The sequence below is a fragment of the Bubalus bubalis genome, chromosome 15 (assembly GCF_019923935.1).
Source record: "Bubalus bubalis isolate 160015118507 breed Murrah chromosome 15, NDDB_SH_1, whole genome shotgun sequence".
Lineage (NCBI taxonomy): Eukaryota > Metazoa > Chordata > Mammalia > Artiodactyla > Bovidae > Bubalus > Bubalus bubalis.
Window position 1 is genome coordinate 16,993,139 of NC_059171.1, and position 27,897 is coordinate 17,021,035.

General features: G+C 37.3%; 1 protein-coding gene and 1 pseudogene across 1 annotated transcript in view; both read left to right on the plus strand.

Annotated features, from left to right (window-relative positions):
* Nucleotides 1-3,660: 3,660 nt before the first annotated feature.
* Nucleotides 3,661-27,897, plus strand: part of VPS13B (vacuolar protein sorting 13 homolog B) — an 848,142-nt gene continuing 823,905 nt past the window's right edge. Inside the window, exon 1 of the mRNA XM_044928327.2 lies at nucleotides 3,661-3,768. The gene's annotated coding sequence lies outside the window, so the exon portion shown is untranslated. The remainder of the gene's footprint in view (nucleotides 3,769-27,897) is intronic.
* On the plus strand, nucleotides 23,355-26,764 carry LOC123329347 (annotated as a pseudogene).

Genomic DNA, 27,897 nt, shown 5'->3' on the forward strand with positions numbered 1-27,897 from the left:
GAGAAGAAATTGTGTACCTTGCCTAAGGTCACAATGCTAAACAATGGATGAGTTGTTTTAAATCCATCATCTGCCTAACTCTAAAACCTTCTGTCTCTAATATGCCCTGTTTATCCCTTTGAAGTCATTCTTCAACTCTGTTCATTCTTGCCACTGTTCTTCCCGTCTCTTGTTTCTTCTTTGGCAGCAATTTTTCTCTATGAGTTTCCCTCCCAACATATGCTTTTCCAGCTTTCTCTCATGGTCTCTCAAACTCTTTACCTCTTCTCATCCGCAGAGTTGTTTTTCTTCTAGTGAGAAAGCAGAAGTGGCACCATTATTTATTTAGTTACGGCTGTGCTGGTGTTGGTTGCCATGCCCAGGGCCTTCTCCGGTTGCGGTGAGTTGGCGCCACTCTCCAGCTGCGGTGCTCGGGTTTCTCCTGCAGTGGGGCACGGGCTCTAGAGCACTGGCTCTGTAGGTGCGGCTCATGGGCTTAGCTGTCCCATGGCATGTGGGATCTTTCCAGACCAGAGATCGAACCTGTGTCCCCTGCCTTGGCAGGTGGATTCCTTACCACTGAGCCACCAGGGAGGCCCCTGATTGTATTTTTTGGATTAAATATCTTAAAATTGTTTATATTTCCTGACCTTGTAATTCTACATTTAGTCTCAGGAAATCACAGAGATGTATGCAAACTGTGTATACAAGGAAGAAAACACAAGCATCATTTGTAGTTTTAAAAAATTAAAATAATTTTAATGCTAACAGTGGGGTTAAATATGGGTTAAGTAAACCCTAGAAGACATATAATGTAATAATACTTAATGACATAGAAAAATGTTCATCATGTATTATTTAAAAAATTCATTGATTATGAAAACTCATTTATTATTAAGTTATCCTTCATACAAAAGAGAATTAAAATGCACATATTTAATTTAAAGAAAAAATGAATACCTGTATCAACCACACACTTATTAAAATGAACATTACTAATTTCTTTAAATCCCCCATAAGACACTGTATGATAAGTATAAGAAGCAAAACAGCATCTTAGTATATAAAAATGGTAATAGTATGTTCAGTATAACTTAAGTTTAGTGAAAAAAATGTTAGCAGTTGTTACCTCAGGTTGATGTCATTGTAGGTGAATTTAATTTTTTTAATTTCTAATTTTTTATTTCATTTTTTTTCAATGAACACTTATCAGACTTATAAGTGTAATAAAATTTCACAACAAATAAAATAAGATTTCACAAAAATGTTTTATATATATATAAAACTTTATTATCATTATCTTTTTTGGTGAAAAGGGTAGATTGAAAAGTCAAGAAAATATTTTCTTCTTTTGAGGCTGGGAAGACAATAATCAGAGACTGGAAAGTAAAATAATTGTTTATAATTCATCATTAAACACAAATGATTTTAAATATCATTCTTAGTATAACAATACTAATTTCTTTGAGGCGCAAGTTCTACTAGGTCACTTGAGTAAAAGAAGCACAAGTGTGTAAATGCCCCAGGTATTTGGTATAGACAGAGAAGGAGTTCCTCCCCACTTGCTGTGGTCAAAGAGCTTATCAAGAAGGAAGATTTTTTTTGGACTTTAAAGGGTACAGAAGATTTAGATCAGCATTGCCAAACTTTATAGTCTTGGGACTCCTTACTAATACTTTTCAAAATTATTGAAACATCACCCTGATACCAAAATCAAAGATATCACAAAAAAAGAAAATTATAGACTAGTATCACTGATAAACATAGATGCAAAAATCCTCAACAAAATACTAGCAAATAGAATTCAACAACACATTATAAAGATCATACACCATGATCAAGTGGGATTTATCCCAGGGAAGCAAGAATTCTTCAACATATGCAAATTAATGAGTATGATATGCCATATTAAAGGAATAAAACCCATATGATCATCTCAATAGACTCAGAAAAAGCTTTTGACAAAATTTGACACCCATTTATGATAAAAACTGTCCAGAAAGTGGGCATAAAGGAAACTTCCCTCAACATAATGAAGGCCATATACAACAAACCCACAGCAAACATTCTCAGTGGTGAAAAATTGAAAGCATTTCCTCTAAGATCAGGGACAAGACAAGTATGTCTACTCTTGCTACTATTATTCAACATAGTATTGAAAGTCCTAACCACTGCAATCAGAGAAGAAAAAGAAATGAATACAAAGTAGAAAAGAAGAAGTAAAACTGTCATTATTTGCAAATGACATGATATGATACATAGAAAATGTATCATTTTCTATGTATTATCTAAAGATGCCACCAGAAGACTACTAGAACTAATCAGTGAATTTGGTAAGGTTGCAGGATACAAAATTAATGCACAGAAATCTCTTGCATTGCTGCTGCTAAGTCACTTCAGTTGCGTCCGATTCTGTGCGACCCCATAGATGGCAGCCCACCAGGCTCCCCTATTCCTGGGATTCTCCAGGCAAGAACACTGGAGTGGGTTGCCATTTCCTTCTCCAGTGCATGAAAGTGAAAAGGGAAAGTGAAATCACTCAGTCGTGTCCGACTCTTAGCGACCCCATGGACTGCAGCCTACCAGGCTCCTCTGTCCATGGGATTTTCCAGGCAAGAGTACTGGAGTGGGGTGCCATTGCCTTCTCCGCTTGCATTGCTGTACATTATCAACAAAAATTGTTGAGGACCTCAATGATATTTTGTTTATGTGAGTTATATCTATTCATATTTATCATGGTGGGGGTTTAGTCACTAACCCCTTTCCGAATCTTGTGACCCCCATGGACTGTAGCCCAACAGGCTCCTTTGTCCATGGGATTTTCCAGGCAAGAATACTGGAGTAGGTTGCCATTTACTTCTCCAGGGGATCATCCTGACCCAGGGATTGAACCCTGGTCATATCCATTGCAGGCAATTTCCTGCATTGCAGGTGGATTCTTTACAGACTGAGCCACCAGGACTATATATTCATCATATTAGAAATTAAAATCAAGAAAATTTAATATATTTGTCAATGTAATGTAAAATAAATTACATGTTAAGGTAAATAATTTTATGAAAAATATCTGTGTTTTCCAGAACAAAACCATTTAATCAGAAAAATGGTGTTGTTTTACATTTTGGATTTTTAAAATTTATTTACACTTTGTATTTTAATATTTGGCTTAACAGAAGACAGCTGGATTCTGTCATCTGCTCTGTTGTGATATCACATGTCTTATGGCTTCTGGAAAACTCCACTGTATACTTGTGAGAGAATGAGGTGGAAAAGTAAATGGTATCTCAGAGTACTATGAACATAGTGTTGATATCATGGCTCCCCCTGAGAACCATTTTGAGAATTACTAATTAAGATAGACTGAGGGCAAAATAGAGGAATGGCATAATCTCAGAGGTAGGAAAGCATAAAGCATTATCGGAGAGAGTGGACACACCAATCTGGTGGTTCTGAAGGATTCATGTCGGGGAACGTGCAAGAGATACGGTTAGAAATGTAGTTGGGAAAATTATGTCAGTTAAAAAATACCAGTTTCCTTATTTAATACTGTAATTGCTAGCCTCTACTTTTGGCTTCAGAAAACTTAAGGAAAAGGGTGGTAGAAGAGAAAAGTATAAGGTATGTGGTTGGCAGTATTCCTATTGACTCACTGATTGCTTTTTTTCATTTGTTTAGGGTCTGCTGTATTTCAAGCATCAAGACAAGAACTAGTGATACAAAGATGATAATGACACAGTCCCTACCCTTTTAACAGCTCTCGATCAAGTGAGGGAGTCAGGATATTAAAAGGTAAGTGATTCATCCTTTAAATTGACTGACTTGGAAGTGTAACGAACATGTTGTGAGATGGAAAGGAAGTCTTAAAGATAGAAGCCCAAAATACCAACAGCCAGTCATATCGAACCTTGGTGAAAAATACTAGAAGTATGGGGTTGACAAATACAGAGCTAGTATTAACAGAGCACATCTGTGGGAGATGGTCAGATGGTGGTAGAGGAGACTTTGCTGAATATATCTTCTCTTTTGGAAAGTACAAAATCTTTTGTACAAATGTACAAAATCCCTTTCTCCTAAATCTCTACAAAATATTTCCACTGCCAGGCCTGGGAGACACCATCAATTATCTTAAAACCCTGCTTCTCTTCCTCTGCATCACCTTTTTCAGTCTTTTTGTTCTCCTCTGTGACCCAGTAATTAGTGTGAAGAGGAGGAAGAAATTAAGATAATTACAACAGCTTTAAACCAGCACCGAGAACACCTTTGCTTGCCCATACAATTATGATTAAATAAGTAAATAAGTAAACTGTCTCCCAGCACCACCTGCAGGGGATGAAGAAGGCTGCAACAGGATTCAGTACTCTGCCGGAGTATCTTCAAGCCAACATTCCTTTATTGAGCATCTATTAAGAGCCTGATTTTAGTAGCTGAGGAGAACACAAAAAGCTTAGTAAGAGATCGTCCACCCACATTCGAAGGAACTTTATTAGAACTTGCAGATTTTTGTGGTGGTTATCTTGGAAAGAACTAACTAATTTTAAGAGAATCAGGTTTCTTCTGTGCAAATTCAGTAGTAAAGCAACTACTGCATTGCCTTTTTTACACTCTCCACTGATGGAGAGCAAGAAAAAAAGGTGATTTCAAGTTTTAAGTAGTGAAGTAATGAAGTCTGTTTTTCGAATCCTCGTTGAGCTTGTAAATATGATGAGAAAGGCCTGTGTTGCACACTGTTCTTTGCAGCCCGGTTAAGGTTGTTCATTTCTTAATTTAGAAGGCAACGGCACCCCACTCCAGTATTCTTGCCTGGAAAATCCCATGGACGGAGGAGCCTGGTGGGCTGCTGTCTATGGGGTCGCACAGAGTTGGACACGACTGAGCGACTGCACTTTCACTTTTCACTTTCATGCATTGGAGAAGGAAATGGCAACCCACTCCAGTGTTCCTGCCTGGAGAATCCCAGGGACGGGGGAGCCTGGTGGGCTGCCATCTATGGGGTCGCATAGAGTTGGACACGACTGAAGCGACTTAGCAGCAGCCAGGCAACTGTCTTATGGGATGGTTCTCTGCTGGTCATAAGAGGAATCGGATGGAAGTAGATGCATGGCTTAATAGAAATTCATAAGTACCCATCTGAAATAAACTCGGAGTGCATACCAGTAAGAGCCTTTTTCTTTCCCTATCAAGTCATATCCTAGAAGCTAGGAAGAATGAGGTTTCCCAAAGTCCCTAGCCTTTGAGAATCTTACAAACAAGTACAGAATATTTTCCTGATTTCTGGCATTTAAAATAGAAGCAGAATACATCACATACAAAAGAGGCAATATAGATGAAATGAGTGTTCATTACACATTTAGAGGAAAGAAAGACTTCTGCTGGGTGAGTGATCACTTCAGTCAGTCCAGTCGCTCAGTCGTGTCTGACTCTTTGCAACCCCCTGGACTGCAGCACTCCAGGCTTCCCTGTCCATAACCAGCTCCCAGAGCTTACTCAAACTAATGTCCATTGAGTTGGTGATGTCATCCAATCATCTCATCCTCTGTTGTTCCTTCTCCTCCTGCCTTCAATCTTTCCCAGCATCAGGATCTTTTCTAATGTCAGCTCTTCACATCAGGTGGCCAAGTACTGGTGCTTCATTAGCAGTCCTTCCAGCGAATATTCAGGATTCATATCCTTTAGGATTGACTGGTTTGTTCTCTTTGGGAGTCTTCCTTTATATATAGACAGGATTTTTAGGGAAAGCAGCTGCAGCCAATCAGCTGTCACCTCTATGACCCACCCCACAACCCTAGAAAAATGCATACAGGATTTGGGGTAGTCATATTCTGGTGTCTTCAGCATTTTTTTTTTCTGACTAGGCATTTGAATGTGGAGAAGGCAATGGCACCCCACTCCAGTACTCTTGCCTGGAAAATCCCATGGATGGAAGAGCCTGGTAGGCTGCAGTCCATGCGGTCACGAAGAGTCGGACACGACTGAGCGACTTCACTTTCACTTCTCACTTTCATGCATTGGAGAAGGAAATGGCAACCCACTCCAGTGTTCTTGCCTGGAGAATCCCAGGGACGGGGGAGCCTGTTGGGCTGCCGTCTATGGGGTCACACAGAGTCGGACACAACTGAAGCGACTTAGCAGCAGCAGCAGCAGCAGCAGGCATTTGAATGAGTGCAGATTAAGTCCTGAATCAACTCTCCCAATTATACCTCTTTCTAAAATCATACCACAGTTTATAAAAGCAATGACATAGGCTGGTAAGTGAAGTAACTGTCAGAGGTAAGGGGAATCTTGGTATCATGCAGTCCAGTATTTCTTAGAGTGTGGGTTCTTTATCTGTGGAAGAATTTCTTGCTCACTCCCAATGCAGATTTGGCCTCCACATCAGACCTAATCAATTTCAGTCCTTAAGGGTGACATCCAAAAATCTGCATTTTAACAAGCATCTTAAATTGATATGTGCGTTAAGGTTTGGGAAGCACTCATCTAGTCAAACTGCATTATATGACGGATGAGGAGCTAATATCAGAGAAGTGAAGTGATTTAATGAAAGTGACACAGCCTGTCGAAGGCAGAAACTGGATTCAAACTCAAATCTTTTGATTCCCATGTTAGACGTTTTTCAGCTATTGATACAAGCAGTTTGTATTTACTTGTAAATTCTCAATAGTCCTCAGTGAAAACAGAATTTATTTGAGTTCTTTGTTCCTTGACACCCCTAAGTTTAATACCAATAATTTACCATTAGTGAGTTCGCAGTACCTGGTAAGTAAGCTGTTGCCTTGAAATTTTCGGAACATCAATTATAGAAGCTTGTGGACAAAAGTATTTTGTTATTAATGTCTTGTTACCATTCCATTCTCCATCACTATAATCAAGCAAGATCATTTATCAGCAAGAATGTATGCTCATTTTCCTGAAATCACCGGAGACAACAATAAAAAGTAAAGGGAAAAACCTGCTACTAGTGTTAAACAAGAATATCCCACCCTCTGTAACAACATACCATATGGTATTTCCCTACCTTGTTCAGTATTTAACCTAACAATTTATTGCTAGGCGTCTTGGCAGCAAGCTGTGCAAGTTGAAGTGGAATCTGATTGAGGTGAGTTAATTAATGTGGTGGCAGCTTGGAATGTTGTCCAGCTGCCAGTGAGAATTATGTTTGTTTGCCTTTGGCCCAAGTGTGAAATGGCTGGCTGTTGATTTCAGAAGTGTGAGTGTACATTTTTACATCTCACATGAATGAATACATTTTTTGTATCCTACACATTTGGGGAAATGCTGAAATTTATTGGGTAATGTTATTTACCACTTGTGTGGCAGAAAGAGAAAGGTGGGATTTTGCCCCAGAGGTTGACTTTGCATCTGTAAAAAAAGCAAAAGCAGGTGGCAAATAAATCTATAAGCAGGTAAATAAGCCATCTGAAATTAACTCATCTGGGCTAACGTTTTCAGAAATTACTTTAAAAAGAAGGTAAGCAAGATTTGAATCAGCAAAGAATAGCTCTTTGATGATAAAAGGATTCTGAAGGCAGAAAACACAATGTTAAACTTTCCTTGAAAGAAATGGTTTTTGGATTTACTATTGAATTACATTTAGACCTTTAATTTTCTTTTCACTGAACACAACCTCTGTTGAAGACATCATCTCTCTGTGCAATCTTTCTTCCTATCAATAACTGATGATAATGATTCCTGTGAAGTGTTTTTGATGTTAAAGGTACTGTGTAGTTTTGACTGGTTGTTACTGATACGGGCAGGGGTTCTCCAGCTCGAATAGTCAATAACTGACACTAAACTAACACAGTTCAAGATGCATTCGAAGGGGTGTCAGATATGATTGTTTCCCTACCACTTTTTAATGTAAAAATACCATTAAGATAAAAGGCCTTGACCAAAGTTTACTTTAGTAGATTAAGGTAATGAATACTTAAAAATGTAATGTGTACATACATTTCTGTCTTTTATTTCACCATTTGAAGAAATTTAAAATACACTAAAACTAAAGGTGATGGCAGGCAGGAAATGTAAGAGCAAATAATATGAAGAAAAGTTTGCAAACCTAACAAAGCAAGTAATACCAGAACTCCTTTTGATGATTTCCTTAAATTTTGGTGTTGTCATGAGAATATTAATAAAACTTAAAAGTGTTCACACTTTTGAAGATGCTAAATGAAATTAGTTTGCAGATAAAAATCTAGCAAAAATAGAATTTTAAAAATAGAAATAGAAAAAAAATCCAATGCAGGTCTTACCTCCTAAAAGCTTTAAGAAAATATGATAGCTTTCGAAATTTTTATTCAGATAATTGAAATGTATTGGAGATTTGGACTTCATTTTATTGGAAGCTGAACAAAGGTAATTTTTTTGATCACATACTAAATAATAGAATATAATAATGTTTCCTCTTTCCCCAAGGGTATTTGATATCACATTATGATGATATTTTTCTATGCTGAACATTTTTAGTAATAGAAGAAGTTATAATTATGTATAAGGCTATAGTTATCCCCTTGTTACTTAATTTTTTTCTTTATTGATATGGAAATTTCATATATGAGAAAGACATTTTATGCCTGTCTTTCACATAAAAAGTCAGAAAGAAAAGCTGGTAAGTATTGTACTCTTCAGATTAGAGGGTTATCATATCCTTGACCTTTCAGGCTAAAGTAAGCTTCAGAGTCTTGTTTTAGATTATATTACTGTCAGAGTGAATAAGAAATCAAACATTTTAATCTAATGTACACCCTCTGGGCATCTCATAAGGTCAGACTTATCACAGATAACTAGCCTGAGAATGAACTTTTATAAATTATTTAGTTGTTATTGAAAATTTAAAAAAAATTTAGTTTGGCATAGATAAAATGTTTTTCCCTTAAAATTTTGTGATGTTTGTGGTATATTTACAAGTATGTAATGACTGTGAAAGATGCCCTTAACACAAAATTTGATTATTTTTCTTACATAAACTTTACATTGACATAGTTAATGTGTTAAATACTTTTGGTGAAATGCTACATTTTTTAAATGTGGGTTTTTTAATAATTTAAAATTTTTATTTATTTATTTTTGTTATTTTTTAACATTACATTTTTATTTAGTTATTTTTTGGCCATGCCATGCAGCATGCAAGATCTTAGTTCCCCGATGACCAGGGATTGAACCCATGCCCCCTTAGAGTGGAAGTGCAGAGTCTGAACCTCTCTCTATACGGCCAGGGAAGTCCATAAAACGTGTATTTTTTTTTTTTTTTAATCAGAATAATTTAATATTAATGAAAGGTCCTCAAATAATTCTAACATCAGGAGATTAAAATAATACTACATTATGTGTTCTCAAAATACTACAGAAAAAAAAATGCACCTTCTTTGTACAAAAGGATACATCAATGGAGGATAATATAAATTTAAACAAAATCTGTTCTGTGGCATAGTGAGGTAATTTATAAGAAGCTTTCACTGTCTCTAGGTAATGAGTCCTGCCTTTACTTCACACCACCTCGTAAGTTCTATGTGTTAACATTTGAGTTATTATAATGAAATAGATTTTAAAAATTATTTTAGTGAACTTGTTTTCTTAAGCATTACAAAATCATTTGAATGCTTCTTCATTTTCCCAGGTGCTCTTTTCAGGTATAACTTAATTAGTACAGTAATAGAATCAGGGTTCTTAGAACTTTAGACTTTAAAGAGACTTCAGGCCCCTCAGTCTGAAAATATAAGGTGAGCAAACTAATGTCTAGAGATTTTAAGTGACTTAGCTGAAATCATGAAGCAAATCATGGGTAGAGGCTTGAGACTCAGACCTGTAAGTTCAATATGCTTCCATCTGCATTAATTATTGTCCAAAATAGGTATAAGACTATAACTATATATCTGTATATTTAAACATTTTTTGTTGGAGTATAATTGCTTTACAACATTGTGTTATTTTCTGCTGTACAACAATGTGAATCAATTATACATATACATATGTGTGTTAGTCACTCAGTTGTGTTCGACTCTTTGCGACTCTATGAACTGTAGCTCTCCAGGCTCCTCTGTCTATGGAATTCTTCAGGCAAGAATACTGGAGTGGGTTGCCATTTCCGCCTCCAGGGGATCTTCCTGACCCAGGTATCAAATCCAGATCTCCCTCACTGGGGGCAGATTCTTTACCGTCTGAACCACGTGGGAATATTCCCTCCCTTTGACCCTCAGTCCCACTGCCCGCCCCCCCACCATCTTACACCTGTAGGTCATCACAGAGCACCAAGCTGAGCTCCCTGTGGTATACAGCTGCTTCCTACTTTTTAAGAACAATTTTAAATTTATAAGAAAATTCTGAATATAGTTCAGAGAGTTCTCATACCTCATACCCAGAGTCTCCCTGTTATTAATATAATACATTAGTATGGTTACATTTGTTACAATCAATGAACCCTTATCAGTCAATTCTCATTAATTAAAGTCCATACATTTTCAGATTGCCTTACTTTTTACCTGATGTCCTGTTTCTGTTTCAGGATCCCATCCAGGATTCCACGTTACATTTGGTTGTCATGTCTCCTAATGCTTTTCTTGGCTGTGAGTTTCTGAGACGTTCCCTGTTTCAATGACCTTGACAGTTTTGAGGAGTATTGTCAGATATTTAGTAGAATGCTCCTCAATTGCAGAGTCTTTACCAGCTAAGCTACAAGGGAAGCCCTCCTCAGTTGAGATTTGTCTGATATTTTCTCATAATTAGATTGGTTATGGAGTTTTGGAAGAAAGACCACAGAAATAAAGTGCCATTTTCATCAATCTTATCAAGGGTACGTACTATCAACATAATCTATCACTGTTGGTATTGACCTTAACCAGAGCTGGTAGTCTTGTCAGATTTTGCCACCAGAGTTACTCTGCCCAACCCTTTTTCACCTTTTCATACTGTACTCTGAAAGTATACACTATGTTCAGTCCCTATTTAAAGACTCAGAAGTTATGCTCCATCTTCTTGGGTATATGCATAAACTGTTTGAAATTCTTCTGCAAATGAGATTTGTCTCCCTCATTAATTTACAAATTCATTCAATTATTTATTAAAATACCCTATGTTGAATGGGGATTTATTTTATGCTTTAGATTACAATTCTACTATTATATTTAGATTTTTGCTCAAATTGTTCCAGATCTGGCCATTAGGAGCTCTTGCAGTTGGCTCCTATGTTCTTTTGACATACCCCAACACTCTGTATGGGCTTCCCAGGTGGCTCTAGTGGTAAAAGAATCTGCCTGTCAATGCAGGAGTTGCCAGAGATGCAGGTTCAATCCCTGGGTCAGGAACAATCCCTGGAGAAGGAAAGGACAACCCACTCCAGTATTTGTGCCTGGAAAATTCCACGGACGCGCCTGGCGGGCTACGGTCCACGGGGTTGCAAAGAGTCGGACGCAACTGAGCGACTCAGCACACTTCACTCTGTATGTGTCTGTGTTGTGTGTGTATCGCTTCCTTACTCTCTGGCACCACAGGATGCTCCACGCTCATCTTAAATATTTCCTGCCAGAGTCCTAAAATTAGCCACATCTCCAAGGAGCTCTGGGTCCTTTATTGGAGAATAGTTTTAGGGAATAGGAGGTAGGCACTGGGTATGAATGTTGCTACTGGTGTGTGCAGCTATAGCCTCTCAACTGACAAAGCATGGAAATAACTGTGCATGCACATACACATAGCTGTAAATATTTACATAACCGACTGCATCTGTGTTAGGCCAAACATGGGTTCATACTATATATTTTTAAAAGTTCTTTTTTTTGTTTTTTAAAATTAATTTTTTTTTATTGAAGGATAATTGCTTTACAGAATTTTGCTGTTTTCTGTCAAACCTCAACATGAATTTTGTATTGGCAGTTCAGTTCAGTCACTCAGTCGTGTCTGACTCTTTGTGACCCCATGAATCGCAGCACGCCAGACCTCCCTGTCCATCACCAACTCCTGGAGCTTGCTCAAACTCACATCCATTGAGTCTGTGATGCCATCCAACCATCACATCCTCTGTCATCCCCTTCTCCTCCTGTCTTCAATCTTTCCCGGCATCAGGGTCTTTTCCAATGAGTCAGCTCTTCGCATCAGGTGGCCAAAGTATTGGAGCTTCAGCTTCAGCATCAGTCCTTCCAATGAATATTCAGAACTGATTTCCTTTAGGATTAACTGTTTGGATCTCCTTGCAGTCCAAGGGACTCTCAAGAGTCTTCAACACCACAGTTCAAAAGCATCAATTCTTCGGTGTTCAGCCTTCTTTATGGTCCAACTCTTACATCCATACATGACTACTGGAAAAACCATAGCTTAGTTTAGACAGAACTTTGTTGGCAAAGTAATGTCTCTACTTTTTAATATGGTAGGTTGGTCATAGCTTTTCTTCCAAGGAGCAAGCATCTTTTAATTTCATGGCTGCAGTCACCATCCACAGTGATTTGGAGCCCAAGAAAGTAAAGTCTGTTACTGTTTCCATTTATATTGTAAATATACAGTGTATTCTTTTTTGAGGTGAAGTTATTAATACCTAGCATAAAATTAATAATTTTAAAGTGTACAATTTAGTGACAGTACGTTAACAGTCATGCAACCACTAACTCTATTCAGCAAGTTCTTCATTATCCTGAAAGAAAACTTCATACTCATTAAGCAGTCCCTTCTCATTCTTCTGTTGTCTTAGCTCCTGACAAGCTGTCTCTATGGTACCCATTCTTAATATTTATTATAAACTAGACCATATAACATGTTATCTTTTGTGTTTTTTCACTTAGCATGTTTCTGAGGTCCATTCATGTTGTAGCTTGTATCAGAACATCATTCTTTTTAATGACCGAATAATATTTCACTGTGTGTATATACCACATCTTATTTGTTCACATGTTGATGGGCATTTGGGTTGCTTCCATCTTTTACCTATTGTGAGTAATACTGCTGTGAATGTGTGAGTGCCAAGTTACTTCAGTCATATCTGACTCTTTGCAGCCCTATGGACTGTAGCCTGCCAGGCTCCTTGAATGTATGTAGGTTACTAAAATGTGATGATAGACTTTTAGTTTTAATTTTTTAGCTCTAAAAATCTATGTAAGCATTTTTATTTTTGTAATTTGCTCTCTTAAACAGCATTTTTAAAACAAGTAGTAGTTTAAAATCAGAAACTGTTGCTTTAGTTGATATCAAAATAAACCACTTGATAATGTCAAAAAATTCTTAAATACTGCTTTAGCAAAAGAAGACGATTCAGTTGAAGCTTTTAAACATTTTTCATTTGAAAATCTGAAATAAATGGAAAGGGTCTTGATTTTCCCATATTTGTTTATATGTTAAGACCCTCACTATTTTGTGAGTTCAGAATCCAAGCTGTCTTCTTAATCACATTTTTTAAAAATTAGGAATTTTGTTTTAGTCTCTAAGCGTATCCAACTCTTATTACCCCATGGAATGTAGCCTGCCAGTCTTCATTGTCCATGGGATTCTCCAGGCAAGAATAGTAGGGTGGGTTGCGGCACCCTCCTCCAGGGGATCTTCCTGACCCAGGGAGTGGTTCTTTACCACTTGAGCCACCTGAGAATGCACATATGTTTCTGTTTGAATCCCTGTTTTAAATACTTTGGAAGTATCTACCCAGGGGTGAAACTGATGAGTCTGGTGGTAATTCCATGTTCAATTTTTTGAAAAATTTACCATATTGTTTCCCACAGCAGCTGCACCAGTTTACAGTTCCAGTAGCAATGTACAAGGGTTTCGATTTTTCCATATCCTCATCAATACTTGTTATTTTCTCTTTTTAAAATTACAGCTACACTAGTTGATGTGAAGTTGTATCTTGTTATGTTTTTGATTTCAGTTCAGTCGCTCAGTCGTGTCTGACTCTTTGTGACCCCATGGACTAGCCTACCGGGCTCCTCCATCCATGGGATTTTCCGGGCAAAGGTACTGGAGTGGGTTGCCATTTCCTCCTCCAGAGGGTTTTCCTGACCCAGGGATCGAACCCAGGTCTACCTGCGCTGCAGGCAGACGCTTTACCCTCTGAGCCATTAGAGAGGCACCTAGATAGCATATTGAAAAGCAGAGACATTACTTTGCCAACAAAGGTCCGTCTAGTCAAGGCTATGGTTTTTCCAGTGGTCATGTATGGATGTGAGAGTTGGACTGTGAAGAAAGCTGAGCGCCAAAGAATTGATGCTTTTGAACTGTGGAGTTGGAGAAGACTCCTGAGAGTCCCTTGGCCTGCAAGGAGATCCAACCAGTCCATTCTGAAGGAGATCAGCCCTGGGATTTCTTTGGAAGGAATGATGCTAAAGCTGAAACTCCAGTACTTTGGCCACCTCATGCAAAGGGTTGACTCATTGGAAAAGACTCTGATGCTGGGAGGAATTGGGGGCAGGAGGAGAAGGGGACGACAGAGGATGAGACGGCTGAATGGCATCACTGACTCGATGGACGTGAGTCTGAGTGAACTCCGGGAGTTGGTGATGGACAGGGAGGCCTGGCGTGCTGCGATTCAGGGGTCGCAAAGAGTTGGACATGACTGAGCGACTGAACTGAACTGAACTGAATGACTAATGATGCTGAGCATCTTTTCATGTGCTTATTGGCCTTTTGTATATTTTTTTTGGAGAAATGACTTTTCAAGTGCTTTGTGCATTTAAAAATTGGGTTGTTGGTCTTTCTGTTGGGTTCTAAGAGTTCTTTGTATATTCTGGATTTTAAATCCTATCAGATTTATTATTATTATTCTGTAGGTTTTCTTTTGACTCTCTTGATAGTGTTCTCTTACACACAAACATTTTAAATTGTAATGAAGTTCCATTTATGTATTTTTTTCTCTTTTTTTACCTGTGCTTACCAAAATTGTCATTTAAGAAGCCAGTCAAATACAAAGCTGTGTAGATTTGCCTCTGTACTTTCTTCTACGAGTTTTATAGTTTAGCTCTTCACTTTAAATCTTTGATCTGTTTTGAGCTAATGTTTGTATGTGGTGTGAGGTAAGGGTCTAAATCAAATTATTTGCACATAGATATTCAGTTTTCTCAGCATCATTTGTTGAAGGAATTATTCTCTCCTCACTGAGTGGTCTTGGCTGGCTTGTCAAAAATCAGTTAGCCAGAGTTTATTTCTGTGCTCTCTGGTCTATATGTCTGTCCTGATGCCAGTACCAGATTGTTTTGATTACCTGTAGCTTTGTAATATATTTTGAAATCAGGAAGTGAGAGACCTACAGCTTTATTTTTAAAGATTATTTTGGTCATTTGGGGTATCTAGAAGTTTCTTACTACCTTAAGAATGGGCTTTTCATTTCTGTAAAAATGTCATTGTAATTTTGATAGGTATTGGAGTGGAAGAAACACAAGCTGGAATCAAGATTGCTGGGAGAAATAACAATAACCTCAGATATGCAGATGACACCACCCTTATGGCAGAAAGTGAAGAGGAACTCAAAAGCCTCTTGATGAAAGTGAAAGTGGAGAGTGAAAAAGTTGGCTTAAAGCTCAACATTCAGAAAACGAAGATCATGGCATCCGGTCCCATCACTTCATGGGAAATAGATGGGGAAACAGGGGAAACAGTGTCAGACTTTATTTTTCTGGGCTCCAAAATCACTGCAGATGGTGACTTCAGCCATGAAATTAAGACACTTGCTCCTTGGAAGGAAAGTTATGACCAACCCAGAGAGCACATTCAAAAGCAGAGACATTACTTTGCCAACAAAGGTCCGTCTAGTCAAGGCTATGGTTTTTCCTGTGGTCATGTATGGATGTGAGAGTTGGACTGTGAAGAAGGCTGAGCACCAAAGAATTGATGCTTTTGAACTGTGTTGTTGGAGAAGACTCTTGAGAGTCCCTTAGACTGCAAGGAGATCCAACCAGTCCATTCTGAAGGAGATCAGCCCTGGGATTTCTTTGGAAGGAATGATGCTAAAGCTGAAACTCCAGTACTTTGGCCACCTCATGCGAAGAGTTGACTCACTGGAAAAGACTCTGATGCTGGGAGGGATTGGGGGCAAGAGGAGAAGGAGACGACAGAGGATGAGATGGCTGGATGGCATCACTGACTCGATGGACATGAGTCTCAGTGAACTCCGGGAGTTGGTGATGGACAGGGAGGCCTGGTGTGCTGCAATTCATGGGGTCGTAAAGAGTCGGACACGACTGAGCGACTGATCTGATCTCACATTGAATCTGTATATTGTTTTGGGTGGTATTGTTTTCCTAACAGTATTAATAATATTAGGTCTTTCCATTTGTGAACACCTGCTTTTGCTTTTTTACAGGATGAAATTATTCTATTTTCTTAATCAGTTGACCCTTGTAGCAATATATACTGTTCATCTTTGTCTTTTATCATAATCTTTAACTAGTATCGTGTCTGTTAGTATAGACATCTGAGATCTCTTTTAGTTACCATTTGCATTTAATATCTTTTTCCGCTTTTTCATTTTTAGTCTATTTGTGTCTGTGGATCTAAATTGAGTTTCTTGTAGACAGCATATAGTTGGATCATGCTTTTCTTTTTAAAACTCATTCAGCCTATCTCTGTCTTTTAATTTGTGGATTTAATCTGTTTACATTTCAGGTAATAATGATAAAGAATGGATTTATTTCTGTCATTTTGCTGTTCATTTCCTTTATGTTTTATATATATTCTTTGTTCCTTAAAACACAAATACTGCCTTAATTTATGCTTAATTGATATTGAGTTCTTCTATCATATCTTTTAATTCCTTTTTTCCATATATTTCTTGGTTATTTTCATACTAGTTATGTTAGAGCTTCCAGATAACACCTAAATTTGTAACAATCTAGTTTCAATGTATACCAACTTAGGTTCAATAGAATAAAAAACTCTGCTACCATATAGCTTTGCCTCCCCATTTTATTTTGCTGTTGTCACAAATTGTATCATTATACTATTGCCTATTAACATATACTTAGAAATAGTATATAAACAAATGATTTTATTCATTTGTCTTTTAAATCGTAAGAAACAAAAGAAGATTTACAAACCAAAAATATTATAATTCTGGCTTTTCCATTTACTTTTGTAGTTCTCTGCTGGCATCTTTGCTTTGTTCATATGCCTTTCTATGTTATTGTCTAATGACATTTCATTTCTCTGATGTTAGACAATAACACAAAAAGCCATATGAATAAAGAATATGAATAAGCATACCTTATTTATTAATAGCATATGAATAAATAAACACAATAACACAAGTAGCATTTCTTATAATGCTCATTTATTGGCAGTGAATTCCCTCAGCTTTTATCTAGAATGTCTTAATTCTCCCTTATTTTTTGAAGAATAGATTTGCCAGATATAAAATTTTAAGAGTCACAGTTTTTTTTTTCCTTTGAACATTTAAAATATGTTATCCAACTGCCTTCTGGCTACCATGGTTTCTGATGAGAATAGGTTGTTAATCTTTTTAAGGAGCCTTTGTACATGTCACTTTTGGTGCTTGCTGGGTCTCTCAGCAATTTTTTGACAGTTTTATTATAATATGTCCTGGTGTAAATCTCTTTGACTTTATCCTTTGTAGTTTGTTGAGCTTCTGCAATGTATAGATTCGTGTTTTTCATTAAATTTGGGCAGTCCTTGGCCATTATTTCTTCAAATACTCTTTCTGTCCCTTTCTTTCCTGGGACTCCCACATAATGAAATAGTTAATGATGTCTCACAAGTTCCTTTGGTTCTTTTTTTTTTTCATTCTGCTCCACAGATGGGATAATTTCAGTTGTCTTATCTTCAAGTTTTCTGATCTTTATTCTGCCTATTCAAGTCTGCTCTTAACCTTACCTCTAGTGAATTTCATTTTAGCTACTATACTTCTTAGCTCCAAAATTTCTATTGGGTTTCTTTTTATAATTTTCGACTCTCATTGATATTTTATATTCATATATTGTTCTCTTGCTTCTGTTTAGTTCTTTGCCCATGGTTCTTTTAACTTTTGAGTATATTTAAGATAGCTGACTTTAAGTCTCTGCCTAGTATGCCTAGGCTTCCTCAGTGAATGTTTCTGTTACTTTCTTTCCAATGAATGGGCCATACTTTACTGTTCTGTATACCTTGTGGGTTTGTTTTTTTTTTGTCAAAAACTGAACATTTTGATATTGTAACTCTGGAAAACAAATTTACCCTCCTCCCCAGAGTTCACTCTTGTGGCTACAATCATCCACTAGTTTAGTGACTTTCCCATACTCTTTTTGGAAAGATTGTATTTCTTATTTGTGTGTGGTTACTGAGTCTCTATTGCATTATCTTAGTGGTCAGTCAGTGACCTGAAAGAGATTTCCCTAAGTAGCTGGAGCCAAAAAGGGAAAAAAAACACACATGCTCTTTCCTTGTTTTTATAGACTAACTCTGAGCAGATTGACTGTAAGCAATCCTTCAGTGCTTACACAGTTCACCTAATTCTGCCTTAGTTTTACTTTCTGCTTGTGTAGACCCAAAAGATCAGCCAGAGGTGCAAGCTTAGGGCTCACTCAGGTCTTTTCTGAGCAAGCATTGAGCTCTAGGCATGCATGGTGTTTATATTAGTACTTCTTTTATTACTAAGTAGTATAACTTTTATTGCTAGATAATACTCCACTATATGGATATATCTTATTTTATTATTTATCCATTGATTGATAGACATCTGGATTGTTTCTGCCATTCACATGTTATGAATAATGCTGCTATGACATGGACTTTTTCTAGGCTAGCTAGGTATGTATAAATATAACTTATTTATATTTAAAAAACAGATTTGTTAGATATCATTGATGTACAATGCACTGCATATATTTAAAATTTATAATATGAATTCTAAAATATGTGTAAATCTATAAATTCATCACCATAATTAAGAAAATAAACATTTTCATTTCAGAAGCCTCCACATGCTCTTCTGTTGTCCTATGCAACTCCACAACCCTGTCTGACTGTACCCACTGATCTAATTTCTGTCACTAAGCATTAGTTTACATTTTCTAGAATTTTATATTAGTGGAATAATACAGTGTTACACTTTTTGTGTGGGTTATTTCACTCAGCATAATTACTTTGATTTTTTTCCATGTTGTTGCATGTATTAAGAAGTTACTTAATTTAGTGTTGAATAGTATTCCATAGTATGTCTGTATCACAATTTGCTTATCCATTACAATTACAAATAATCATTCAAATGATCTGAGATATTTCAGATGATCCTGTTTAAGCACTTTTGTACAAATCTTTTTGTAGACTAATTCTGTATTTCTCTTTGGTAACTACTTACAAGTAGAATGTCTGGGTTGTATCATTATTGTTCAGTTGCTCAGTCATGTCCGACTCTTTGCAACCCCATGGACTGTAGCATACCAGGCTTCCCTGTCCTTCATCATCACCCAGAGATTGCTGAAACTCATGTCCATCGAGTCAGTGATGCCATCCAACCATCTCGTCCTTTGTTGTCTGCTGCTTCTCCTGCCTTCAGTCTTTCCCAGCACCAGGGTCTTTCCCAATGAATCAGTTCTTTGCATCAGGTAGCCAAAGTATTGGAGCTTCAGCATCAGTCCTTCCAATGAATATTCAGGACTGGTTTCTTTTAGGAATGACTGGTTTGATCTCCTTGCTTTCCAAGGGACTCTCAAGAGTTTTCTCCAACACCACAGTTCAAAAGCATCAGTTCTTTGGTGCTCAGCTTTCTTTATGGTTCAACTCTCACATCTGTACATGACTACTGGAAAAACCATAGCTTTGACTATTTGGACCTTTATCAGCAAAGTAACGTCTCTGCTTTTTAATACACTGTCTAGATTTGTCGTAGCTTTTCTTCCAAGGAGCAAGTGTCTTAATTTCATGGCTGCAGTCACCATCTGCAATGATTTTGGAGCCCAAGAAAATAAAGTCTGTCTCTGTTTCCATTGTTTCCCCATCTGTTTGCTATGAAGTGATGGGACTGGATGTCATGATCTTAGTCTTTTGGATGTTAAGTTTTAAGTCAGCTTTTTCACTCTCCTCTTTCACCTTTATCAAGAGGCTCTTTAGTTCCTCTTCACTTTCTGCCGTAAGGGTGATGTCATCTGCATATCTGAGGTTATTGATATTTCTCCTGGCAGTCTTGATTCCAGCTTGTGCTTCATCCACCCTGGTATTTCGCATGATGTACTCTGCATTAATAATAATGCAGTTAAATAAGCAGGGTGACAATATACAGCCTTGACGTATTTTATTTGGAAGGTGTGTCAATGTTTTAGTTGCTTGTTGTTGTGTAAGAAATTGTCCCCAAATCTAGCAGATTAAAATAATATACATTTATTATCTCACAATTTCTGCTATGGTTTAGGAATTTAGGAGAGCCTAGCCTGGTCCTTCTTACTCAAGATCTCTCATGAAGTTGCAGTTAAGATGTCAGCAAGGGCTGTGATCTTAAGGCTGACTGTTGACAGAAAACCCCGATTTCACCCTTGCCTTTGGCAGAAGCCCTCAGTTTCTCACCATGTGAACGTCTCCCTAGTGAAGCTTGAGCATTCTCATGTCATGGTAGCTGGCTTCTCCCAGAGCAAATAATGCAAAGAGCAAGGAAGAAGTCACAATGGCTTTTTTGTTCTAATTTCAGAAATCACATATTGTCCCTTCTGCCTCCTCAAATGACTTAAAAGTGAGTCACTAGATACAACCCATACTTGAAGGGGAATTAGACTCCACCTTTAGAAGGGGGCACTATTAAAGAATTTGTGGACATTTTTAAAAACCAGTGCAACCAACAAGGAAGTTAGTGCATAAAAAGATTTTAAGGATCTTATATTTTGTTGATTTAGGAAAGGAAGTGTTAAGCCCATAATCAGGTTTCTGGATATAGCTTTCCTTTAAAATCACAACACCATATATATTTCCTCTCAAGTTTGCTTCCTAACATATTGGAAGGAATGTTTCAATTATTTAATTATCATAAAATCCTGACATCATGGAGAGATAACCAGTCTTTCTCTGTAAAAGAGTCCCCATTGCCTTTCTGTCTTAAGTCTTTTGGCCTTTCAAGATAAGACTTTTAACTTATATTCTGCTGGCTCAGGGTTAATCTTCCTGTTACATGAAGACTGTCTCCCTTGTCATTCTGACCTAGGGTATTAGTTTCCGGTGGTTGCTGTAACAGATTACTGCAAACTGAGTGGTATAAAACAACACAATTTATTCTCTTGTAGTTCCAGAGGCAGAAGTCAAATGTCAAGGTGCCAGCGGGGTTGCAATCTCTCTGGAGGCTGTAGGGGAAGAATCTATTTCTACTTCTTTCATCTCTGGTGGTTCTTGGCATTCTTGACTCAGAGTTGCGTCACTCCAGACTCTGTAATCACATTGCCTTCTCCTTTTCTGTCTGTGTTATCTTCCTTTATCTCACTCTTATAAGGACAGTTGTCACTGGATTTAAAACCACCGTAAAATCTAGGAGAAAGCTTTTCTTCTCCAAATTCTTAATCACATATTTTGCTATATAAGGTAATATTCAATTTTTTAAGTACTGTACTACTATTAATATCAAGATAATATTCACAGGTTCTGAGAATTAGGATGTGGTCATATCTTTTGTGGGGCCACCATGCGGCTCACTATCCCTATTATCACTATTAATTACCCTGGAAAAATAGGATATCCTTAAGATAGCCCCTAATATATGACTAAAACTTTTATTTCTTTAAAATTTAAATGATTAAGATAATCAGTGTCTGAAGATATATAATTTCTTAGAAAAAGTAAGCTTTATGATTTTTGAAGATATGATACAAAGTTGAGAAATATTGGTCTAATTGATTAATATTTTATTATAAAATATTTTGTGCATATATAAAAATACAAGTGCTATACTCAATAAGCAAGCAAATTTGGAAAACTCAGCAATGGCCACAGGGCTGGATAAGGTCAATATTCATTCCTGTCTCAAAGAAGGGCAATGCCAAAGAATGTTCAAACTACCATACCATTGCATTCATTTCATATGCTAGCAAGGTAGTGCTTGAAATCCTTCAAGCTAGTCTTCAACAGTATGTGAACCGAGAACTTCCAGATGTAAAAGCTGGGTTTAGAAAAGGCGGAAAGACCAGAGATCAAATTGCCAACATCCGCTGGATCATAGGAAAAGCAAGAGAATTCCAAAAAAACATCTATTTCTGCTTCACTGGCTACACTAAAGCCTTTGACTGTGTGGATCACAACGGACTGGAAAATTCTTAAAGAGATGGGAATACCATCTCAGACCACCTCACCTACCTCCTGAGAAACCTTTATGCAGGTCAAGAAGCAAGTTAAAACTGGACATGGAACAATGGACTGGTTCAAAATAGGGAAAGAAGTGTGTCAAGATTGTATATTGTTATCCTGCTTATTTAACTTATATGCAGAGTACACCATGTGAAATGCCATGTGAAATCAAGACTGCTGGGAGAAATAACAACCTCAGATATGCAGATGACACCACCCTAATGGCAGAAAGTGAAGAGAAACTAAAGAGCCTCTTGATGAAGGTGAAAGAGGAGATTGAAAAAGCTGGCTTAAAACTCAACATTTAAAAAACTAAGATCATGGCATTAATCTGGCCCCATCACTTCATGGCAAATAGATGCAGAAAAATGTTAACAGTGGCAGATTTTATTTTCTTGGGCTCCAAAATCACTGTGGATGGTGACTGCAGCCATGAAATCAAAAGACGCTTGCTCCTTGGAAGAAAAGCTACGACACGCCTATACAACGTACTAAAAAGCAGAGACATCACTTTGCCGACAAAGGTCCATATTGTCAAAGCTATGGTTTTTTTCAGTAGTCATGTACAGATGTAAGAGTTGGACCATAAAGAAGGCTGAGCATCAAAGAATTGGTGCTTTCAAACTGTGGTGTTGGAGAAGACTCTTGAGAGTCTTTTGGACTACAAGGAGATCAAACCAGTCAATCCTAAAGGAAATCAACCCTGAATATTCATTGGAAGGACTGATGCTAAAACTGAAGCTCCAATACTGTGGTCTCCTGATGTGACAAGCTGACTCATTGAAAAAGACAGTGATGTTGATTGAAGGCAGGAGAAGGGGGTGACAGAGGCTGAGATGGTTGGATGGCATCACTGACTCAATGGACATGAGTTTAAGCAAACTCAGGGAGATAGTGAAGGACAGGGAAGCCTGTCATGCTGCAGTCCACGGGGTTGCAAAGAGTTGGACACAACTTAGTGACTGAACAACAATAACAGAAAAATACAAAAACGCCTATGTACTTACATCCTAACTCTCAAATATTAAATTTTGCATTATTAAAAAAATTACTGCTAGAGTTGGAAATACTTTGTATTCCCTTCCTCTGCTTTATTCTTCCATCTCTTCTTCTTCAGAAATAATTACCATCCTTAATTTGGTGTTTCTCTGTGTCATCAAAATATTTAATACTATTTATAAATATTGGGTTGGTGAAAAGATTCATTCAGTTTTTCATAAGGTGGCTCTAGTAGTGCTTAATTGTCTTTAACTTCATTCAAAACAATTTCACTAGATTGTATTATAAACAGATATCATATCAGCATGTATTTAAAAAAAAGTTATCAAAATTGGTGAATTTTTGTGTAGCCATTTTAATAATGATGATGGAGTAAAATAAACATTTTTGGGACCTTATGCTTTCTCATTTCAAACAAATAATAAATGCAACAGAAGCACACTAAAAAAGATTTGTGCAGTGTATTGAGAAGGTGCTGTGACTGACTGAACATTTCAAAAGAGGTTTGTGGGCAGTGCAATCAGTGGTCCCTCGGCTCTCTCTTCCTTCAGCAGCGCTTGGATGGAACAGACTCAGGGACGCCTCTTGCTCCAGCCTCTGACCACCTTCCAACCTTTTCTCTGGTTGCAATCTTTGCAATCAGCCATTAAGCTGTCTGCAAACATCAAGACCGGAAACACCATTTTTTGAGCTTAACTCCTTAGGATCAACCATGAACTCCAAGATTCATCAGAATTATTTCACTGAGGTGGAGGCAGCCATCAACTGCCTGGTCAAAATGCATCTGCGGGCCTGCTATACATACTTGTCTCTGAGCTTGTATTTCAACCAGGACAATGTGGTTCTGGAGGGTGTAGGCCACTTTTTCCATGAATTAGCCAAGGAGATGCAGGAGGGTGCAGAGCGTCTCTTGAAAATGCAAAACCAGCATGGTGGCCAATGTGCAGAAGCATTTCAAGAAGAGTTGGGTAAAAGCCAGGACTCTACGGAAGCTGCCCTTTTCAAGGAGAAGAACCTTAACCAGGCCCTTTTGGAACTTCATGGCCAGGGTCTACCCAAGCAGACCCCCACATCTGTGAATTTTTGGAGAGCCACTTGCTAAATGAGGAGGTGAAATTCATCAAGAAGATGGGTGACCACCTGACCAACCTCTGCAGTCCAGCTGGTTCCCAGGTTGGGTTGGACAATATCTCTTTGAAAGGCTCACCCTCAAGTATGATTCGGAACCTCTGGAGCCCAGTGACCTTTGAGGAGACCCCCTAATGTTAGGGCTTCTGCCTGAAGCCTCTCTTTGCTGACACTAAGCAGCTTTTTAACACTATGGAGCCCTCTTCCAAGCCTTGGACCAAATGGAAACAATAAAGCTTATAGCAGCAAAAAAAAAAAAAAAAAAAGGTTTGTGAAGTTTTGTGTTGGAGATATCTAGCTGGACAATGCTCCACGATCAGGTAGACCATGTAGAATGGTTGAAGTTGATAGTGATCGAGTCCAGACATTAATTGTGAACAATTGTGAACAATTGTGATTACAAATAATTGTAATCAATGTTACACCATGCAGAGACATACTCAAATATCCAGATCGAGTGCACCAGCTTGGTTATATTCATCACTTTGATTTTTGGGTTCCACATAAGTTAAATGAAAAGAACCCTCTTGATTATATTTCTGCATGCAGTTCTGTACTTAAGTGTAACAAAAATGTTCCATTTTTAAAACAAATTGTGATGGGTGATGATAAGTGAATACTGTACAATCGTGTGGAATGGAAGAGATTGTGGGGCAAGAGAAATGAATTAGCACCAACCACACCAAAACCTGACCTGCAGTCAAAGAAGGTGATGTGTATATGGTGGGATTGGAAGGCTGTCCTCTATTAACAGTGTCTGGGAATCCAAATGATTAATTCCAACAAGAACTACTCACAATTAGACCAACTGAAGGCAATACTTGACAAAAAGCGTCTGGAATTATTCAGCAGAAAACACATAATCTTCCATCAGAATACCCCAACAATGCATGTTTCTTTGATGACCAGGCAAAAAGTTGCCTGGGAAGTTCTGATTTATCCACTGTATTCACCAGAAATTGCACCTTTGGGTTTCCATTTTTTTCAGTTTTTACAAAATTCCTTTAATGGATAAAATTTCATTTCCCTGGAAGACTGCCAAAGGCATTGCCAAAAGAAGAGTTTTTTTGTTCAAAATGATAGAAAGTTTTGGGAAGATGGAATTATGAAGCTGCCTGAAAAATGGCAGAAGATAGTGAAGCAAAACAGTGTGCATTGTTCAATAAAGTTCATGGTGAAGATGAAAAATATCTTTTATTTTTTTTTCATTTTTTTATTGAAGGATAATTGCCTTCTTTCATTTCTACTTAAAAACCAAAGGAACTTTTTGGCTAACTCAATATATATGTAGCTGTCTTAATATGTGGCCATATATTTCTTGGAATGCCATATGTATGTATATGTATATATATTATATATGTGATATGCTATATTTGTTATTTTCTCTATGTTTTATTTTTTGGATATTGGTAAATATATAACTTTGTTCAGTTTTTTTTGGTAGACCAAATTGCAAACCATTAGCAGGTCACATTAATTTGGTAGGTCATGAACTATTTTAGAAAAAAGAAACAGAATAACGAAAATAGAATACACCACATGTACTCAATTTTTAAGTATAGGTTTGTGAAAGTGCTCTTTCTTTTTATATATAAGCTGAGTCATGGTGTAAACTATATTTCTAACTGAATAAAACATTTGAAAGTCATAGCTCTATTTTCATTAATAATATTTCATTATATGAATATACCACATTTTTCCTGTTATACTTCAATTGTTTGCACTGTTTTACTACTACAAATGTTGCTGCAAAATACTGTTAAGCTTGTCTCCTTGTTCACATATGCAAGTCTTTCACTGTATTACTTACAAGTGGAAGTGCTAGAGTAAATGGCGTTTTCAACTCTGGGATATTGCTCAACTCCTCTTCGCTAAGGAATTTTTACTGGTATACAACATCCATAGGAAGTACAAGAGTGAACCCTAATGTAAACTATAGATGTTGAGTTATAATGGTATGTCAATGTAGATTCATCAATGTCACTCTGGTGGGGGATGTCAATAATGGAGAAGGTTTTACATGTGTGGGGGCAGAGGTTATATGGGAACTCTGTACTTTCAGCTCAATTTTTTCATGAACCTGTAACTGCTCTAAAAAAATAAAGTTAATTAAAAAAAGCAAAAAATTTCACCTCACCCTGGAGAACTACTGCCTATATAGCCATCCTGCCTCAAAGGCTTATTAAGACTTAAAAATATTTTTTTAGGGAGGGAATCTCTCTCAATAAAAAAACATAACAGTAGGAGATCTGGGAAGGGCTGTTTATTTGACCAAAAAAACAGCAATTTTGGAAATATATTAGTGAAAAGGAATGAAATGTATCTCGACTGCTTATAAAACAGGGCACAGCAGAACAGGTTGAAAACCACTATTTTTTGATTCTTAAAACGAAAGGAAAAAAATCAGTGCCTAAATAATTTTTCCAAGGCAGGAATTTGGCAATTTTCTTTTGTTGGCTCCAAGAGAAAAATGGCATAATAAAACAAAAAATGTTTAATATTATTCCATGATTGGATATTATTTTGTTTATACAGCACAGTAAAAATCTATTAAAAATATCTGGCTAATTTATTCTAATACATTGGTCTGATTTGTTAAATTGCCACACAAATAAGATTAAGCCCTTTTTCTTTCCTTAGAAAAATAAGGAGGCTTGGCGCTCCTGCTCTAGACTTCCTAGGAGTTTCATACAATTAGTTGAACCATTTATATTAAAACTTCTGAGTCATGACTTCAACCCCTTCACTTTTTAAGTGAAGCAGATAACTAAGATATTACTTGGATAATTTACTTGACTGATTTAGTAGGCTTTAATAAGATGCGAGTTACTTGGGTTTTTCGTGAAGGCTTTTTGTGAGAGGACAATTGCTCTGAATTAGCATTAGCTGCTTCCTTTTCCCTTTTTCAACTCCTTCCCCCCCACCCCCCGCCCCTGTCGTTTCTTTTTGAAACTTAGTTCCTTATTTTCATTAACAAAACAGATCTCAACACCTTGGCACCCTCACCTTTGCCTCTTTCCTACTGCAGTTTCTGAAACTTTGAAGAAATCTTGACTTTCAGTAGTTTTTTTAGGAACGTATTTACAAAGTCTTTTCAATGCAACGAGAACACGGATGGATGTTTTAATTACTTTATAAGGTTTAAGTCTGTTTTCAATATGCAGTGGTAGGTGTCTTCAGAAGTTACTAAAAATAGTAAACATTGGTCAAAAATTAGGCAGCATGTCCTATGCTATCCCTTTAAGCCCAGTATTTGGGTGTTTACCAGGTGTTATGTGTTTAAGTTTGTTGCCTGTGTCAGCTTTCAAGGCACTAGAAGGAAAGGTAGTATTTTATACATTCATTTCAGCTTAATATAACCAGCACCGACTCTTTGAATTCATTCTCTCTCAGCTATTGCTTTTCGCTTTCTCTAAGTCTCCTTTTCCTCCGTAGTCTCATTTCTGCCTTCTGCTATTCATACCCCTTTCTACAGTTGCTTGTATCAACTGCAGTCCAATAGACCGCCACGATTTTCTATTTTCCCCCCGCACAAATGTAAGCATAACCACTTCTTCGCTAAAGTATTAAAAAGTACGCCAAAGC